The 15,949-nt window shown below is 44.1% G+C and overlaps 1 non-coding gene across 1 annotated transcript; it reads right to left on the reverse strand.

Annotated features, from left to right (window-relative positions):
* Window positions 1-13,748: 13,748 nt before the first annotated feature.
* On the reverse strand, window positions 13,749-13,871 carry LOC133058917 (small nucleolar RNA SNORA26). Its single transcript, XR_009693428.1, has one exon. It is a non-coding gene; the product is annotated as a small nucleolar RNA SNORA26 (small nucleolar RNA).
* Between the last annotated feature and the right edge of the window lie 2,078 nt (window positions 13,872-15,949).

Consider the following 15,949-nt stretch of genomic DNA (forward strand, 5'->3'; position numbering starts at 1 on the left):
ATGGAAACTTACATTATCGTATATAAAATAGATAGCCAATGGGAATTTGTTGTACGGCTCAGGAAACTCAAACAGGGGCTCTGTGTCAACCTAGAGGTGTTGGATGGGGAGTGAGATGGGAGGGAGTTTCAAAAGGGAGGGATATATGTACACCTATGGGGGCTTCCCTGGTGGCTCAGATGGTAACGAGTCTGCCTGCAGTGTGGGAGACCTGGGTTTGATCCCTGGGTTGGGAAGATCCTCTGGAGAAGGAAATGGCAACCCACTCCAGTATTCTTGCCTGGGAAATCCCACGGATGGAGGAGCCTGGCAGGCTACAGTCCATGGGGTCACAAAGAATCGGACATGACTGAGCAATTTCACTTTTCTTTCTTATGGCTGATTCATGCTGAGGTTTGACAGAAAACAACAAAATTCTCTAAAGCAATTAATCTTCAATAAAAAAATAGGTTAAAAAAAATTTTTAGTCTAATCACATCCATAAAGTCCCTTTTGTTATATGTTACAACTAATAGGTGCTGGATGTTAGGAGGTGGATCTGTTTGGAGGCCGTTATTCAACCTACCATACTGAGGACTGAATTTCTTATTTAATTAAATGTAAATATCCATGTGGCTAGTGGCCACCCTAGTGGACAGTACAAACACAGGACATTTCATCCTCACAGGAAGTTCTATGGAAACAGTGCTACTTTAGGAGACATCTAGCAGCCAATGTAGGCTTCCCTGATAGCTCAGTTGGTAAAGAATCCACCTGCAATGCAGGAGACCCCAGTTCAATTCCTGGGTTGGGAAGATCCGCTGGAGAAGGGATAGGCTGCCCACTCCAGTATTCTTGGGCTTCCCTGGTGGCTCAGCTGGTAAAGAATCTGCCTACAATGTGGCAGACCTGGGTTCAATCCCTGGGTGGGGAAAATCCCCGGAGAAGGGAAAGGTTACTCATTCCAGTATTGTGACCTGGAGAATTCCAAGGACTGTATAGTCCATGCGGTCACAAAGAGTCGGACACTGAGCGACTTTCACTTTCAGTAGCCAATTCTAGATGGTTCATTTCATAGTTACAGGCCATCTTAAGTTATTATTGAGCTGCTCTTCAAAAGAAAAAAAAACTATATAATTTTTTTAAAGAAATTCAGAACACATCTTCCCATAGATGAGCCAAGGAAAACCCCTAGTGATCCTTCATCATTGAGCAATGAGGTAATGAGTATTTATGATGGGCCAGGCACTGGACTCTAAAAGAAGTTCATAATCGACAACATAATTAATAAACACCATGATACCAGGAGGCACTGGGAGCATGGGATCAGAAACCAATCCTGGTGAGGTCAGGAAGGGAATTCCTGGAGAATGAAAAAGCCTAAGGGGTTGCCAGGCCAAGAAGGGCGAGAAAGAACACAGGCAGAGGGTAAGAAAGATGTTCTTGGCACAGATGAAAGAGATTAAGAGAGGATTTGGGAGTAAATTAGTGCCAGGTGACTGAATGTGTGGGCTCCAAAGGGAGGAGGCAGAAAACAAGCCGGGGACACATCTTAACTGGGTCTGGTATGTTGCCATAGGGAGTTTGAGCTTTTCCCTTACTATCAGGATTGGTTTTAATGCAAATAACAGAGGCCCAGTGATAGTATCTAACTGATCACTAATGAAGATGTATGGGAATTTGCCACACACATCAGCTCTATTCTGACACTATCTACCTGGAGATAGATCAGATCCCACAGATCAAGGGCTCAGTCCCAACACCCCCTCCCCGCTCAAACATCCAATGCCAATTGTGAGTCTAGGTTGTTACCTGTGGTTTTGACCAACTGACTTGAATCAGATGTTCCCACAACTCTAGACTTGGGTTCGACTATAGTCATTAGAATGCCTCACAAACCTCAGAGAAACATTTTATATACTAGATTATCCGTTTATTATATATAAAAAGGTATAACTCACAACAGCCAGATGGAAGAGATGCAGAAAGCAACATATTGAAAGGGGGAGCAGAGTTTACACGCCCACTTTGAGGGTACCATTCTCCCAGAATTTCCATGGGTTCACCAACCCAGAATTTTCTGGACCCTGTCTTTTTGGTGCTTTGTAGAGGCTCCTTACTAAGGCATGACTGATTAAATCAGTGGCCATTAGTGACTGAGTCAGCCTCCAGCCCCTTTCCTTCCCTGGTGTGGGGTAGCAGGGAGAGCAGAGGGAGTAAAAGTTCCAATCCCCTAACCACAGGGTTGGGTCCTCTGGCAACCAGCCCCTAAAAAGTCATGTCACTAACGTAACAAAAGACACTTTTTATTGTACTCATCCAGAAACAGGGACAAAGACCCAATGTATATTTCTTATTATGAGTCATGGTACACAGGACCTTGAACAAGGGAGATGTTTATCAGGACCAAAGCTGATGTAGAAGTTGTGCTCCATACAGTTCTCAGGGGCTCAGACTCCTCCTAACTAATTTCTCTGCCATCTTTAGCATGTCAGTTTCCAAGGGCTGCCATAACAAAGGACCACACACTGGGCGGCTTAAAGAACAGAAGAGCAGCATCTCCCAGTTCTGGAGGCTGGATGTCTGAGGAGATTTCTAGAGGCTGGAGGGATGAATCTGGTCTAGGCCTATCTCCTGGTTTCTGGTGGTTTCCTGGGAACCTTGGGCATTCCTTGGCTTGTAGAGTCATCTCTTCCTTCATCTTCGTATTCATATAGCATTCTTCCTGAGTGTGTGTTTCTGTGCGCATGTCTCTCCTTTTCATAACAACACCAGTCATACTGGATCAGGTGCTGCTCTACTTTAGTATGACCTTCTTCTTTAATTACATCTGCAATGATCCTACAATATCGCATTTCAAATAAGGTCATGTCTAAGGGGGGCAGTACTTGGACACATGAATTTAGGGGAGACACAATCCAACCCATCACATCTAGGAGATGGTCAAAGATGGCAGCTAGAGATGCAGCCATCACAGTCACATTCAAGGTCTTCTTAAAGGGTCCATCCTTACTCTGGAGGGTTTCTCAAGGCAGCCTAGCACGAACAGATTCTGGTTTTGAGGTGAGAGTCACCGGAGAGTCATTCTTTAAAGAGGATCCTGACCACTTGTTAGCAATGCCTCCTCTTCAGAAGTTAGATCAGAGAAAAGCCTGGCTGAGGATGAGAAGAGGAGCAGGGAAACTTGTTGCTTCTCCTCAGATCATTCCAGAAGGAGGAGAAGGGATCAGGAGTCATCTACAAGACCAGGCTGTTAAGGACATCTGACTCATTTCCCATAGACTAGTTCCAACTATGGCATGCTACAGACCTGCCGGCAGGACTCATTGCCAATTGTCATTTCTGCTGGGCTTTCACCCCCTTTTCTCTTTGTAATATCTTTTCTGCTGGGGGGGGGGGGGTTGGGGTTGTTGTGGGTTTGCCTCCACTATGAGACCATATGCTCCTCAAGAGGAAACAAAGTACCTTTTCTGTCTGATAACTCTCACAGAGGTGGTGGTGGTGGGATTCATAGCTCCAATCTCAGCTCCAGCACTGGTCAGTCATCTGACTCCTAGAACTTTAGTTTTATCATCTGAAAAAAAAAAATGTAGTAACAGCATATATCTTACAATGTTGTTAGGACTAAAAATAACAAATGCAAGTGCTTGGGGGTATAGTATTTAGTAGATACTCAATAGTAACTATTATCAGTTATTTGTCAGAGTTTATCCTAGGGGCCAGCACAGGGCATCTCACAGAGTAAGCACTCAATAAATATCTGTTGCCCCAATGGAAATTTAGATCATGACCACAGCCCTGTGCTATCCTCACGTGTGGAAACTGATAATAATTAAAACAACCATCACAGTAACTATAAGACACAAGACATTGGAAAAGAAACAGTCATCAAATGCAATCAAGCATTGTGGGGAGAAATAAATACATGTAACATAAAAAGTAACACCGGAAGGACATAATAAGTACATATGTATCATTTACAAGTCAAAAGATTCCAAAAGATACCATGGAATAAACAGGACAGTATGGTTTAAGGAATCCTTTACTCATAGGAGCCAGATTTGACTCAGACCTTTGATTACAAGTCTGAGGGCAAACTCTCAGACACAGCTAGTAACAGCCCAGAAAAGCCCTCTGAAAGAGAATTGTGTGACCTTGGATGAGAGCAGACAATAAACTACAGGTGATGGCACTATAGCAGGAAACTTCCCCTATGATTTGGGGCTACATATTTTGTGGTGTCTGATCACAGGAAATGTCTCCTAAAACATTAAACTCTCCCAAACCTGAAATAATACTTTTGTTGCTAAAAGTACAAGGTCAAAACAGCTGGATGTCCTACCTATCTTTGTGGAGATGCATTTTTAATTTATTTTTAAAAAGATATTACACAGATATTTTTGAAGAGCAGCCCAGCCATAAACTCAAGATGGCCTGTGGCTGTGAAATGAAGTGTCTGGTATTGGCCTCTAGATGTCCTCTCAAGCAGAGCTGTCAACAGAACTTCCGGTGAGGATTTCCTATATCTGCTCTTACCAATATGGTAGCCACTAGCCCCATAGCTATTTAAATTAAAGTTTAAAAATCAGTTCACTGGTATACTATCAAGGGTAATTATAAAGCTATAGTAATGAAGACTATGCAGTATTGGTGCAAAGATAGACAAAATCAACCTATTAAATAGAACAAAGTAGGAAAAGGGTCTACAGGTATGTGGTCACCTGATGTATGACAACTGCAAATGTGGGCAAGTAATCAATTAAAATAACTATGCTGGAGTCATTGGATAGCCATGTAGAAGAAAAGATGTCTGGACCTACCTTTATATCCACTCACTCACAACAATCAGTTCAAAATGGATTACTATTCTAAATGGGCAAATTAAAACAGTAAAACTTCTGGAGGAAAATAGAGAAGGAATCTTCATAACCTGGAGTAGGCAGAGATTTCTTAAAACCAGTCACCATCAAAAATTGATACATTGAAGTACTAAAACTAAGAAGTGGGCTTTGCTGGTGTCTCTGTGGTGAAGAATCTGCCTGCCAACACAGGGGACACGGGTCCAAGCCCTGGTGCAGGAAGACCCCACAAACCCGGGAACAACTAAGCCCATGGGCCACTACGACTGAGGCTGTGCTCTGGAGCCCAGAAGTCACATCTACTGAAGTCACATCTACCTCCTGCCTACAGACTGTGCTCCGCAACAAGAACCCCATGAACCACAGCTACAGACAAGACCCCTCACTACAACCAGAGAAAAAGCCCACACAGCAATAAAGACCGCAGCCCGGCCAACAAATAAATATACTAAGAACTCTCCCTCTCAAAGGGCATCGCTAGAAGAATGAGAAGGAACTCAGAATTGAAAGAGATATTTAACACATACACTTGACAGAGGAGGCATTTTTTAAAATTCCTCTTACTATGGATACACTAGTATATTTACTAAAGTGGAATACTACTCAGCAATAAGAAGAAGTGAATTATTGACACATGCAACAACATGAAGGAATCTAAACTACAGTAGGCTGAGTGAAAGAAGACACAAAATACCACATATGTATGATTCTAGTTATATGAAATTCTGAAGCAGGTAAAGCTAATCTACAGTAGGGAAAAAATAAATCAGAACTGTGGTTTCCATCAGGAAAGTGGAAATGGAAGGTGGCATTGAACTTGAAACTCCTTTGCTCAAAACTCAGCCAATCTACACTGAAGATTCGTGCATTTAAGTTTTATATCAAAAGAAAAAACCTTAAATACTGAATTATATATATGCTGAAGTATTTAGAAGACATGTATTGCTGTCTGCAATCAATTTTGAAATGCAACAACATGAAGATGGATAAAGGGAAGGATAGAAATATAATAAAACAGATTCTATAAAAAAGGGAGATCAAAGCAGTCAATCCTAAAGAAAATCAACCCTGAATATTCATTGAAAGGACGGATGCTGAAGCTGAAGCTCCAATACTTTGGTCACTTGATGTGTGCGGTGCTGTACTTAGTCATTCAGTTGCATCCAACTCTTTGCCCGCCAGGTGCCCACCAGGCTTCTCTGTCCATGGAGATTCTCCAGGCAAGAATACTGGAGTGGGTTGCCATGCCCTCCTCCAGGGGATCTTTCCAACCCAGGGATCAAAACCAGGTCTCCCGCACTGCAGCCAGATTCTTTACATCTGAGCCACCAGGGAAGCCCTTGGTCACTTGATGCAAAGAGCCAACTCATTGGAAAAGACCCTGGTGTGGGGAAAGATTGAAGGCAGGTGGGGAAGGGGGTGACAGAGGATGAGATGGTTGGATGGCATCACCGACTCAACAGACATGAGTTTGAGCAAACTCCAGAAGATACTGAAGGACAGGGAAGCCTGGCATGCTGCAGTCCATGGGGTCCCAGGGGTCGGACATGACTTAGCAACTGAACAACAGCAACAGAATCTGCGTGGTAGGTTTACTTGAGTTTACTGTAAAATTCCTTAAACTTTGCTATTTGAACATTTTTATAATCAAGTATTAGGAAAAAATTTTTTAAAAGCTCAGGAAAATGGGCAAAAAATTTAACAGAAACTTCATGAAGTTATTTCTAAATAACCAATAATCATATGACAAGGTGCTCAACTTCATTAATCCAGTTCCAGCTCAGTTGGTCAGTCGTGTCCGACTCTTTGTGACCTCATGAGCCACAGCAGGCCAAGCCTCCCTGTCCATCATCAGCTCCCAAAGTCTACCCAAACCCATGTCCATAGAGTTGGTGATGCCATCCAGCCATCTCATCCTCTATCATCGCCTTCTCCTCCTGCCCTCAGTCTTCCCTAGCATCAGGGTTTTTTCAAATGAGTCAGCTCTTCGCATTAGGTGGCCAAAGTACTGGAGTTTCAGCTTCAATATCAGTCCTTCCAATGAACACCCAAGACTGGTCTCCTTTAGGATAGACTGGTTGGATCTCCTTGCAGTTCAAAGGACCCTCAAGAGTCTTCTCCAACACCACAGTTCAAAAGCATCAATTCTTCAGCACTCAGTTTTCTTTATAGTCCAACTCTCACACCCATACATGACTCCTGGAAAAACCATAGCCTTGACTAGATGGACCTCTGTTGACAAAGTAATGTCTCTGCTTTTTAATATGCTGTCTAGGTTGGTCATAACTTTCCTTCCAAGGAGTAAGCGTCTTTTAATTTCATGGCTGCAGTCACCATCTGCAGTGATTTTGGAGCCCCAGAAAATAAAGTCTGACACTGTTTCCCCATCTATTGGTCATGAAGCGATGGGATCGGATGCCATGCTCTTAGTTTTCTGAATGCTGAGCTTTAAGCCAACTTTTTCACTCTCCTCTTTCACTTTCATCAAGAAGCTGTTTAGTTCTTCACTTTCTGCCATAAGGGTGGTGTCATCTGCATATCTGAGGTTATTGATATTTCTCCCGGCAATCTTGATTCCAGCTTGTGCTTCCTCCAGCCCAGCGTTTCTCATGATGTACTTCATTAATCAGGGAGATGAAAATTAAAATCACAGAAAACATAATTATCACCCACCAAAATGGCCAAAATGAAAAAAGATGAGACATACTTAGCACTGACAAATATGTGGAATGACTGGAACTCTCATATGTTGCTGATCAGTGTAAATTTGTGCAAACACTCTGGAAAACTGCTTTAAAATGTCTGCTAAATTTGAACATGGCACAACTCTGATCCAACAGTTTCGTTTCTGGGTATACACCCAACATGGCTTGCGCATTTATCTGCAGGTGTGAATATTTCAATAAATAGCACTGTGTGCCAGAATGTGGCAATAAGGCACCACAGAAGGATTTGACATTTCTGAGGCCTGAGAAGGATTTGAGAGACATGATCAGATTTGCCTTAGGAAGATTAATCCTTGGATTTGCAGAGGATGGCAAGGAGAGGAGCTAAGAAGTTGTTTGTAGAGGTAATCCAGCAATTATGAAGTCCCGGATTAAAATAAGAGAGACAGGGATGAAAAGGACAGAGTATAATTCATATCTGCAGAGCAAACACAGAACTTGGGCAGGTCACTAAAGTTCTCTGTGCTTCTGGTTTCTTCACTTGAAAAACCATTGACAGTACCTACTTCACTGATGATTATTTTGATGACTTAATGAATTAAGGCACGCGGGGCGGAGGGTGGTGGTTAACGATTGCTAAAAAAAAAAAAATTAATTCTCACTGCATGCTATGCAGAGCAAGACGTAGGTTTGGAGATCAGAAAGCTTTTAAAGAAATATCTTAATTTGGCAAGGTCTATGGAAGCCTGTTTTCTCTCAAGCACAGGTAAAGACAGCTCCCTGCCCAGGACAGGGTCAGTTTGGGGACACAGGTTAGAAAGCTAAGGTTAGGAAGGAGACAAGACATGCTAGAATCCGGGCAAGAAATGATTCTAAAATGCCACGGGTGAAGAGGTGGGATTCTACTCGGGCAGCCCAAGCTCTCGCACCAGGAACTGGGGGAAAGGGTAGGCGTTTCCTCTCCTGCTCCCCACCTTCTCAGCTGAGAAGCGGGGCCTCTGAGTGCGGCGAGGATTCAGACAGAGCAGGCGACGTTGGCTCCGGAAAACGTGCCAACGGGACCCGAGCTTTCCCGTGCTTAGCCAGTTGGGCGCGCCCGGAACCGCCTCCATGTGGTGATTGGCAGGCCGCGTCCCAGGGTTCTCGCGGCCCGTGGGAGCGTGTCAGAACTCTCGCGAGGGTGCAGGTCTTCCTCCGGTTTGGGACACTTGGTCTCACTGCTGGGGGTTGGGGGGCTCTTTGCCTGCCTCGGGTGCCTCGGCCCCTGGTGGCCTCCATTGGCTCGCCACCCCGAGCCGCGGGGCTTTGAGGGGCAGTGGGCGTGGTCAGGGAGTTTGACGAGCCGCAGGCAGAGAGCTGCCAGTCTCGAACCCCGGGCCCGCGGCGCCCGAGGCGGAGGTGAGGCTAGGCCCGGGCCGTGGGGTCGCTTAGCCGCCCGGTCTTGGGTTTTCCCTCGCGGTTCCCTGCCTTCCCCTCCGCGGGGCGGAGATTCGCTGTTGGCGCGGCTCTGCTGCCGCTTGGCGGGAGGACCCGAAGGCAGTAAAGTGAGACCTGATTGGGCCCTGCCGGGCACTGACGCTTGCTCCGTCTATTGAACGGCTTGCGGCCTCGGAAGGGATATTTGCATTAAAAACTGGGTGAGTTTGTGGCGCTCTGGAAGCACTCTCAGGAGAGTGAGATAGAATGCTGAGAGGAATGAACCGCCTCGCTTAAATGGTCGGCTCTTGTTCCAGCCTGTTTCTCGCTCGTGATTATTTGGCTGCCGTACAGATAGTTAAGTGAGGGTAAAGTCACATCTACATTTTGAAGTTCGTCTCTAATGGAAACACTTAAAGCAGTAATGCAGATTCCTCCAGTAATGGGGAGTGTCAATATGTATTGACACTTGGCATTATTGCACTTGGAATTATTGCACCTGGCAAACAACATAAAGTTATCTTCAAGTATTTTACACTTAATACTAACTAAAAGTCTTGTGGCTGAGTCTGTTTTCACTGCAGAAAAAGCACGGCCAAAGATGGGTATCTCGAATACTGAGCCCTGTACATACCTGAATATTCACGTACTGTTGTGAAAGTGGTAGAAAATAGCAAATGTTGAGGTTAGGCCTCCTGGTATGTACCCAAAAGAACTGAAAGCAGACTGTAGACAACAGCATCCATTCTCTTGTTACGCATTTGGCCTATTGATACAGCACATTTCAGCTGACCACAATGCTTTCTAGGTTGCCAGCTAATTTTGTGAGTAGATGACAATTTGTTTTTCAACCATAAAAACGAGTGACCATTATGTAGAGCAAAAATTTCGTATTAAACTTTGTATAAAGCTAAGTGTAAATCTGTGAGACCCTTGAAATGTTAAATATAACTTATGGTGAAGAAGTACTGTCAAGAGCAAGCCTCTGACTAGCGTAGAAGGCAGAGATGAAACCCAGGACAAGGCAAGCAGATTGCAGTTACCCATATTACACATGAAACAGTTGAGGGTAAGGAATTTGGCTTGCTGAAAGTCAATTAACTAAGAAAAAAAAAGAGTAAAAAGCTAGATTAATACACTCATTCTGAAAGGAAACGTGCACCTGAGGGAAGTTCCGGGCAAACTGTTGTGGGCAGTGATCCTGTGGAAGTCTAACCAAAATAGGGCTGTGTCAGAGCCTGCCACTTGGGCGCATATTTAGGGAACCCCAAGTTGCTTCAGTCATGTTTAACTCTGTGCTACCCCATGGACTGTAGCCTGCCTGGCTCCTCTGTCCTTGGGGATCCTCCAGGCAATACTGGAGTGGGTTGCCATGCCCTCCTCCAGATCTTCCCAACCCAGGGATCGACCCGACATCTCCCACGTTGCAGGTGGATCCTTTACCTTCTGAGCCTTCAGGGAAGCAGGGAGTTAAGCCAGAGATAATGGGAACATCTCAGCAAGAGTGGCCACTTTTAGGCAGAAATATTCAGACTTGTAGTAATGAAAATTTTTTGTTGTGGCGACTATTAAAAATAGGCATTCAAATCTGTCAGCAAGAAAGGAACGGTCGGGGGGGGGGGGGGGGGGCGGAGTTTATACTTCCACCTTATTCAGCTCTACAACTTGCTGCGGTGAGCTTTGACCCTAACTTCTTTGAAAGCAATGAGATTCAAAAGGCATTACTGTGAATGGCAACATGTAAACAACACACAATCTTTTCAATAATTTTTATTTATTGACTGTGATAGTCCCACAAGAATATTGAAATTCAGTAAGTTTTTTATTCAGAAACGGGTCTGCCCATCTACTTCGCAATCTCTAGGATGAAGCTGCCAGGATTCAGAATCAGAATTTGTTGCAACCTATGCTGAGTCACAGCACCATGCTGTGCTTAGTCACTCAGTTGTGTCTGACTCTGCGACCCCATGGACTGCAGAATTTTAAATAACAAATTCCTGGTTATTTAAAAAATTTTTGGAAAACCAACATATGAACAGGACGGTACCAGTTGCAGCTGCTTCCTGGGAGAGGGGGGAAATCTGTGGCAGACCCAAGGTTTCCACCTGTCTGCCCAGCCCAAGTGACTCCTCAAGGGACACAGAACCACCAGCAGGGCTCAGTGGAGTGAAGCTTCTTGTGCAACCAGTGGTTACTCTTGGAAACTTTGCTAGCACCCTCAGACTTTTATCCTTAGCATTTGAAGTCACTTCATCTAGGCCTTTAGTCTACCAAATACTGTCTCCACCAAAATGCTAGTCACAGGCCTTTACACTGGAGGCCTCCATCAAAGACCAGTTGCAATTACATACTCTGATCTGCTTTGTTCACAATACCCAGAATAGGTCTTGGCCCTTAGCAGGTACGCTATTATTTTTTTTTAATGAACATTAAAGCCAGCATCTTAGCACCATATACATATCAAGTATCAGTATTTTCATTTTGATCTAAATTACAGTGACCATACAGTATTATCAAAATGATCCAATAGCACTACTAAGTGCCTACTACTCACTGTGTATAAACTGTGTATAAACTGTATGTACTGGGTATAAACTCCAGTAACTATCATCAACTTAAGAGTTAGACTCAACTTAGCAACTAAACCACCACCACAGATAAAGAAATTGAAGTTAAGAACTGGTCAGAGATCATTTAGGATGGGGATTTGAATCTAGGCTCTTATTAACTAGGCTCCACTCCTAAGTAAGCCACTTACTTCAGTGTGATTTATAAGACAATTCAACACAATTAACAATAGTATTAAACTGAATTATGATACTGCTGCTTGTACTATAGTCACCATGGGTTTAGGGCTAAGTACTTGAGAACTTATAATACGCCAGGTATTTGGTCAGACCCCAGGAATATGGTGGAAACCAAGGTGGACTTTATGGGCAGGGGCAGGTAGGCAAGCTCATAAGAAACTACAGTGTGCTCCCAAGTATGAGGGCATTAGAAGGTGCTATAGAAATCCAGAATAAGAGCACTGGGGAGGGAAGATAGAACTTAATAGAAACGTGGGAAAGTATATAGATGGCAGGGGGCATTGTAGGTTCAGTGATGGCATTCAGAGGTCCGACAGGCCAGAAAGCAAGCTGCCATCTCAGAATGGTCTCAAATACCCACCCTAGCCCTGCACACAAACTTAACACTTCTCTGCAGCTTCACCGTGCTTTCCCCACAAACCTTTAAACATATCCCTCCCCAGGGCCTTTGCACTTGCTCTCCCTCTGCCTGAAATCCTCTGCATCCAAATATGTACAGGTGACCTTTGTATAATAAAGGAGTTAATCTGAATAATTTATAGAGGGCCCTCCACATCCACAAATTCAACCATGTAGTAATATAGTATTCACTACTGAAAACACCTGTGTGTAAGGGGACCCATGTAGTTCAAGCCCATGTTACTCAAAGGTTGACTTTAACAACCGTGTTACCTCCTACAGCCCTTTCAGGCCTTCTGTAGTTAGTCTCGCGAGCTCCATCTGAAATTATGTCCTCCACTCACAGTACATGGACACGCCTTTCCTATTTCCCTTGTCTTTTCCCTCTAGCAATTACGCTTTTACAACATATTTGTTGAATTTCCTATATTAGGAGGCTAGATTTTACAGAATATGGAATATTAAAAAATGAAGTTTACACACAGGCTAAAACAGTGTTGTTTTTTTTTTTTTCATTTATTTTTATTAGTTGGAGACTAATTACTTTACAATATTGTAGTGGTTTTTGTCATACATTGACATGAATCAGCCATGGATTTACATTAAAATAGTGTTTTGAAATAAGTATTAAGAGTGAATCCAAGGCGAATACCTTTAAGATTTCTGGAAAATGAGGTATCTGCAAACATTCAGAGTTGATCAACAGGAAGAATTCCTAGCTCCTACTAGGCTATTAATTTTGCTACAATGACATTTCTTCCTATATGAAAACTTTCCTATCACCTCCAATACATTCAAAATTCTAACAATCTAGCATCATTGTGTCCTTTAAATTCCTTCTTATAGCTCATTGTGCTACATTCAGCAGCAACATTTAACATGCTGAAGAATGGCCCTTTTGTGCCAAATTTTGATATATATTCTCAGTAAGTCTCTAATCCTAACTCCCTCCTGAAATGGCCTAATCTCTATTTGAATACTTCTACTGTTACACGAGGACACTAAATCTCAGAGATACCTGACTTTCCATAGTTTACATGGCCAAAAAGGTACATATGAGGCTTCTTGTTTAGGGCTATGCATATGTGACGGAATATTAATTCACTACCTGAACTATTGCTTCCTCTATCATTTTACACTACCCACTTCATAGAGCGGGGAGAATTAAACCACCAGCGTTATCCCACTGACTCAGCTCCTATGCCAGTGCAGATCCATAGCTGCTGCAAGTTATGTGAGAACAGCTGGCCTCATTAGATGCACTTGTGTGTTGTACACTGCAGAGTGATGTAGTTGGTGTGGGTCAGTTAAAATACCAGCATCAGGGAGCATTCTGGCTTCAATGGCTTGTACCTGTAGTTTTCAACCTAGAAAAATATGTGTTTTAAAATTACCTTTTTGAATAGAAAATTTGTCCATCATCTAGATTTTTTCCCACCATCAGAGGTGACCACAGTACCCAAACTGCCTTGTATTTTTGAACACACTAGATGGGACCCCCAGAGGAATCTAAAAATCAGGCCTGAAAGTATTGTCAAACTGAAAGTCAAGTTTAAATTTAATGACTTTGGTATTAACTATACACATACTAGTAAGTGCTAAGACTTAAAATCTTCCAGTTCAGTTGTGACTCCAGACAGGATCCAAAGAAGAGTTCTAAAAATCTCTTCTCTGGGTTTTATGGAGACTTTCTTTACCCTCCTGTGTTAGCCTCTTAAGGCACTGTGTCAGCCTTAAAAGGGCACTGGAAAGGGCGATCTGGGTTTCTCACAGGGTTCTCTACGATTTCCTACACTCCTCTTAATATCCATGGACCTCAGCAGTTTCTTTAGCCAAGTCCGAAAACCCAATAGAAGCAGCTGTTCTGCTGGGTGAAGCCAGTAAACGTCCATTTCTTTTAACATTAAGAGCCTGATCCGAGCCTTTGCATGGAACACGAGCTTGGGAACCCTCTGGTCACCATTAGCCACGTGCTCGGGCCTGGGTCATCTTACTTTCACTTAAGGACAGGGTTGTAAGGAATAGGTGGGGCATTTTGGGTAATCTTTACCTGAGATGGCATTTGCAGTTGAGCAGGAGGTGGAAAGTTCCAGGCTGATGCAATCTGCCTGGAGTACTGGGGTGGGGATTAAAGTTCACTTTTGTTTTCCCCAAAGTCATGTGGTTCAGCAAGGGCCCTTGAGGTAGATATCTTCTTTTTCTAGGCGTGAGGACTCCTTCATTCCAGATCCTGAAAAGGATGGGAAAGGGGTGCCGAATCTCTCTGGCTATTTCCTGCTGGATGGGGCGAAGGTTTTGGGGTCTGGAACAGAGGATTGTTATCGGGCCCAGGGTTTCATTTTTCCAATGTTGAGGTGAGGCTCTCAAGAATGGTCTTGACTTGGTCTTGAGAGATGGCCCGAATCTGGTCTTGGAGAAAACTTTGAAAGAGATTGAAGAAACAGGTCCAAATAAGAGAAGTACTAATGGTTCCAAGAAAGGGAGCAACCACGGGAGGGCCAGCTGGAACAGGCTGTGGAGAGTGGAAAGATTTTATAACTCTTCTGATTCTGTCTCTAAGTTCTCTGACCCTACCCTGGACTATGCCTGTTTTGTTAACAAGAGAGCAGTCGTCTTCTTCCAGGAAAAAGCAGGTTCCTCGCTTTTCTGTGGCAAGAAGGTCCAGGGCTCGTCTTACCTTGTAGGGCCACAGAAGCCAGTGAGTTCATTTGTCTTTGGACTGCAACAAAGAACTCCACCACTGGTTCCATGTCCTCATTAAGCTCCCGGGACAGTGTGCAGTAGAAATGGGCTGAGGTCGAGATGCCCCTGATGCCGGTGCCGAGCCGCCGCTGTGTCAGTCCCAACCAGGAGGGTGGCCAGGACAGCCTGTTTTTTCCTGTGGGAATGTTTCACCTGAGGATCGACCGCTTGTTCTATCTCTTTGTCTTTTAGGATGGTAAGACCTTGGTCACAAAGACCAAGATGCAAGGTCCAGGGGGTTTGGGGGGAAGACGTGAGTAGGCGTAGGTCCCTCAGAGAGTAAAGATTCCCAGGCTGGTGCAATTACTTGTGCTGTCCCAGAGAACCCAAGTGGAACAGAAGGAGGGTGGAGTCTGTGAGGCCGGTGTAGTTGGGACTAGAGTAGTTGACACAGGTTAGGTTTGAAGGGGCTGAGAGGAGGATATTGTCAGAGACTGGCCCAATGAGTCGTGTGGCGTTTTGTTGGGGAGGGAAGGTATAGTTGCCCTGTGACAGCCACTGTGTGTAGTGATGGAGACTGCGACATGCATGTCCAGCACTGGGATGTGTAATGTGTGTTTTGGAAGAATTGGAAGGAGTTAAGGAGGATAAGATGTCAGTTGTCAGAGGGAGGATTTAGGAGGGGCTGTAATTAGGAAAGGAGGTCTGGGCGTCCAAAGGGCTCAGGGGTCGCCTGTAACTGGGAGATTCAGTTTTTTATAACCTGTTCTTGATTCTTTTTATGATCAGGTTTCTTACAAGCTGTTCTTGGTTCTTTCTACGCTGTTGATCTTGCGCCCCTCCCCCATCTGAGTACCCCCAGTGGGTAGTGGGATAGAAACAGATGTCTTTTCCATTTGGCTTATAGCAGCTGCTCACAGCACTCCCTGTCTTCTGTACCTTAACAGTGAGCAGGGATTTGGACTTCCCCGCCCTGATGTTCATGGTGCATGGCTTAGGGGCCGTCTTATAACATGAGGAATGGACATAGGAATGAATTTCATCACAGGGGCAGGAACTAGCCAGAAGGCCAGGGAGTGTAGCAAGGATAAGGAACAGGGGAGTCATGGGTCTGGTAGTTAGACAATGAGGAAGAAATAGA

This window comes from Dama dama, chromosome 6 (genome assembly GCF_033118175.1).
Source record: "Dama dama isolate Ldn47 chromosome 6, ASM3311817v1, whole genome shotgun sequence".
Taxonomy (NCBI): Eukaryota; Metazoa; Chordata; class Mammalia; order Artiodactyla; family Cervidae; genus Dama; species Dama dama.